The following is a 4,274-nucleotide window of genomic DNA, read 5'->3' on the forward strand; positions in this document are numbered from 1 at the left end:
AACGGGCCGTGCTATCAGCTAGCCTGTTAGCGTCACATTGTTGCTGTGCGATGAGCAATCTACTGTTTTGTAATAACTCGTAAATATAGCATCAGGTTTTTCTAGTCGGGCTACGGCTTTAGTTAAGATGGCGTCTACAACCTGATGGTGTCGTGCTAAACTTTTAAAATGTGTGTGTGGGAGGGCAAGTTACATCCATCGAGCAACTTTTAAATGCATGAATCTATGACATATAGTCAGACAACTGTTGTTTAAGTAGCAAAAATAATTGGGAGAACTGGATGGGGCCAAGGGTTCGCTGCAGCCCTAACACATGTAATCTCACTCCAAACTTTTCATGAAATTTGAAAGCCCTGATATATATCATAGCATTTCAAAGTTAACTGCAATATTATATGAAGTCAAAGATCTCCTAAATCACTATATACCTTGTACTGTTCTTTCATACATTACATCCTGTGTAGATGTCATTACATCCGGTGTGGATGTCTCTCTCCCTGTTTCCTGTCCACCTCAAGGCCATATACTATCTAAAAAACTTGAAATTAATCTTTTCTTTTTTTAAAAACATGATCTCACAGGAATATCTATATTCAAGAAACTATTAGTGAGGACAATGCACAACATTGTATCACAACGAAGGGACTTTAACCATGAAATATACATTACAATAAATATAGTGTATTCTCACATTGTCTTATTATGAACTTTTAATTCTTAGGCACAGGTCTACAGCAACCCTTCTGAACAACAGGATGTAGGGAACAGCCAGCAAACTGATCCCACCACTCCTGTGAGTAAATAAACATCTGAATGATCAGTGACTCACTGATGGATATACATACTGTTTCCTCATATTCTTCATTCTTCATTTAGGTGCAGTGTGAGACTGACCCTACTCCTGTGAATAGAGTTGTGGTGTATGGAGATCTAACTTATACCACATCTACTGTAAGTAAATACACACCTGAATGATGAGTTACTTGTTGATTTCTCTTGATATGTATTCTATAATTGTCCAGCATACTTTTATTGTGGATGGTAAATAATGTCAGATTGTTTATGTGTCCAGCAGAGTTTTAGATGAGGACCCCTTTTGGCCCTCAAGTTGTATTCCATATCATATCTGTTGTACAGTCACACTGAACTGTTCAGTCTCTCTCTCTCTCTCACACACACACACACACAAACACAAAATACAGAAATACTCATATTCTCTGTTTATCATCATTTAGGGGCAGTATAGAGTACAACCTTCTACCACATCTTCTGTAAGTAAATACACATCTTAATGGTCATTTTATCATTCTAGAGGTTTAAAGCTGATGTCAAACAATATGTAATACTAATATAACATATATCATTATCCTGTTTCACACATTAAGGTTCGACCAATACCACCAGAGGAGTTATCTCACCTGGTAAGGAAACTTATTCTCCCCTTTTGGCCCTCATTCCATAACATATCTGTTGTAGTCACACTGAACTGTTTCTCTCTCTCTCTCTCCTTTTCTCTCTCTCTCTCTCACACACACACACACACACACACACACACAATAAAGATACTGTGTACTCATATTCTCTGTTTATCATCATTTAGGTGAGACCGCGTGAGACTGACCCTGCTGTGTGAATAGAGTTGTGGTGTATGGAGATTGATGGAATAATTGCACATAAGTTATCTCATATTTACCTTTTATATTTGCATCTAACCTTTTCTATTTCAGTGTGCAAGTGTGCTGTATGCTTAAAATACTTTTTAGGGAGTTATAGAAGTGGGTACGCGACTGCAGGCTGATGACGCAGCCCTGCAGGCTGATAACGTAGATGAAACTCAAGTTATCTCTGCAAAAGAGGAACTGGGCCTAACCGCAAGAGGATAACCATTGTTGATATTTAATCATGCTAATATGTTGGTTTTCGATTACGTTGCTGCTGTGTGACCCCAACCCTTTAGAGCAGCAACGGTTATGTAACTAGGGAACGCCCGAAGAGAATAAAAAGAAAGGGTTCAGCGAGATATGTCTCAGAACGGGAGGAGATTTGTAACTGAGCATATCTCTGCGTTCTCCTTGCAAGTAGAAACTCTAATCCTGTTGTCTTGTCTTCCTTTGTCTGATATTTTAAATGTTTTAGGTTGCCTGAACCTGACAGAGATATAACTTCTGCAAGTAAATACAAATTTGAATGATCAGTTACTTGGTGATTTTTTTCCTGATACTCTATAAATCCCCAGACCAGTTTTATTTTGGATGGTAAATTAGATCAGAGATGGTTTAAATTGGGATAATTTTTGAGCTGCGCTTTCTCACTGACTGTTGGATAGAAGTCTAATATTCTCTGGTCTTTTAGCCCTCATTTGATCCACAGACTGTCTGTGTCATGGTCATTCATTTTTTCCTTTCAGAAATGGCTATTAAAAAACCAAAAAATTAGTAGTTGAAACATGAGCTGTTTTTCTTTTTCATGGTCAAAAAGGGATGAGTGAAATTTTCAGTGTTGTACTTCTGTTCTTTGGTCTTTTTGCTTATTTAGGTTGTGTGAGAGTGTGTTTTCTGGGTTTTGATTTTCAGTTTGCTCTGTTTCCTTTGTTCAGATCCCATGCCACCAAACTGAGCTCTGTCTCCGTTGCCCGACCAAGTGCCGTCCCATTCAGGCAAACAGCTGCAGCTACTATTTCACAATGTTTTAGGCGGACAATTTCATATGTATTGCATATAGGGTTGCAAAGGGGTGGAAAATTTCCGGTAAATTTCCGGAAAAAATACAACAATGTGTCTGTGAAGCTAGACATCCCTGAGGGGGATGTGTCCAATATACCCTGGTGGAGATACAACTCATAAAATCCAAAATATACACGATGATTTTAAAACTATTTGTTACTGTTATTTACTTAGGTGCAAATGATATAACTAGTAACATCAAAGTTCCACTCCTGTCTGTTAAAGTGATATTTGCTGTATAAATTGTGGTTTATTTGGTTTTGACCAGTTTTATTTTTTCCACCATAAGGCTAAATATAGCACTTACACATAAAAATATCCCTAAATATATATTACCATATAATGTCATCAAAACCACAGGCTCAAAAGTCTGGCTTCAAGTTGTGTGCTCTGGGCTCAAAAGTGTGGTCCAGAACTGTAGAAATCATCTGTGCATGTGATAAAGGAATGCACAGTGCATGTAGGGGGCGTGGCCTCAGTAGCCCTGCAGTAAACAATATGCTATGTGAGCATGTGATAGCATAGATATTCAACTGTACTGCATGATATCTGGTTGTTTTAGTCAGGATTATGCTAAAATATTATTTTACACAGCTATATTTAAGTTCCCTAATAAGAACATACATTCAGTTTAGTAAATTCCCGGTTTATTCCCGTTAATTCCCGTTTATTCCCATGGAAAGTTTCCAAGTTTGAAAATTCCCGTAATTTTGCAACCCTAATTGCATATATATATTTTTATTTTTATTTTTATTACTATTAGTGTTTTTTTTATTTCTCAAGTTGCATGTTTTTATATTTTTTGTTTCCAATTCTTACTGTTAAATGTCTGTTTTATGTAAAGGACATTAAGTTGCCATTGTGTATGAAATATAAACTATATAAATAAAGCTGCCTTGCCTTGCCTTATGGTGTTTGTTTAGTTTCTCCAAAATGTTACATTGTTTTAGGGCTTTAGACATTATCTTCTTTTGTGTGGATTATATTGTTAAATTACTGAGTGAAGTTGTGACAACTTTCCACCATCTCTGCTGCACAGAGGGTACAGCTTTATTCATCAGCAAAGACAGTTAGTTTAGTGAAACACAATGTAGAAAAATATATTAAGTGAAACAGTATTTCATATTTTTATATTCATAAGTAATGAACTACCCAGCGTAAAATTTTACTGCTCAAAGCTGGAGCAAGAGCAGAGTTGGTGATCAGTGATGTAGATTTTGAAGTCACCATTAGGTAGCATCATTGATCATTGTAATAGTAGTAGTAGTAGTGGTAATGTACATTAATTGATGTGAAGTGCTTTAGATTTTTTTTAATGACAGTTATACTACATAATAAACAAATAATTACTACATATTCTGCACAGGTACATTATATATGTAAGTTTTTGAGACTCATAACCCTAAAATACCACTTCAATTTTAATGAACTGTCCCTAAAAGTGGCTTCTTAGGTTTCCCCCTAGTGGTGGGACATGATTACCACAACCCCTCACCTTCATACACAATATAAACTATAGCTCATTATAACATATTAAATACAAAACACACA

At 36.3% G+C, this 4,274-nt stretch overlaps 1 long non-coding RNA gene across 2 annotated transcripts; it reads left to right on the top strand.

Annotated features, from left to right (window-relative positions):
- The first annotated feature begins 752 nt into the window (after positions 1–752).
- LOC128368518 (uncharacterized) lies at positions 753–2,649 on the top strand. 2 transcript variants are annotated; one of them, XR_008321969.1, is made up of 4 exons: positions 753–951; positions 1,236–1,271; positions 1,386–1,421; positions 2,597–2,649. It is a non-coding gene; the product is annotated as an uncharacterized LOC128368518 (long non-coding RNA). The 2 variants fall into 2 exon arrangements; XR_008321968.1 differs by lacking the exon at positions 2,597–2,649 and having other exon boundaries at positions 1,386–1,548.
- The last annotated feature ends 1,625 nt before the right edge of the window (positions 2,650–4,274 follow it).

The sequence above is a fragment of the Scomber japonicus genome, chromosome 12, assembly GCF_027409825.1.
Source record: "Scomber japonicus isolate fScoJap1 chromosome 12, fScoJap1.pri, whole genome shotgun sequence".
Taxonomy (NCBI): Eukaryota; Metazoa; Chordata; class Actinopteri; order Scombriformes; family Scombridae; genus Scomber; species Scomber japonicus.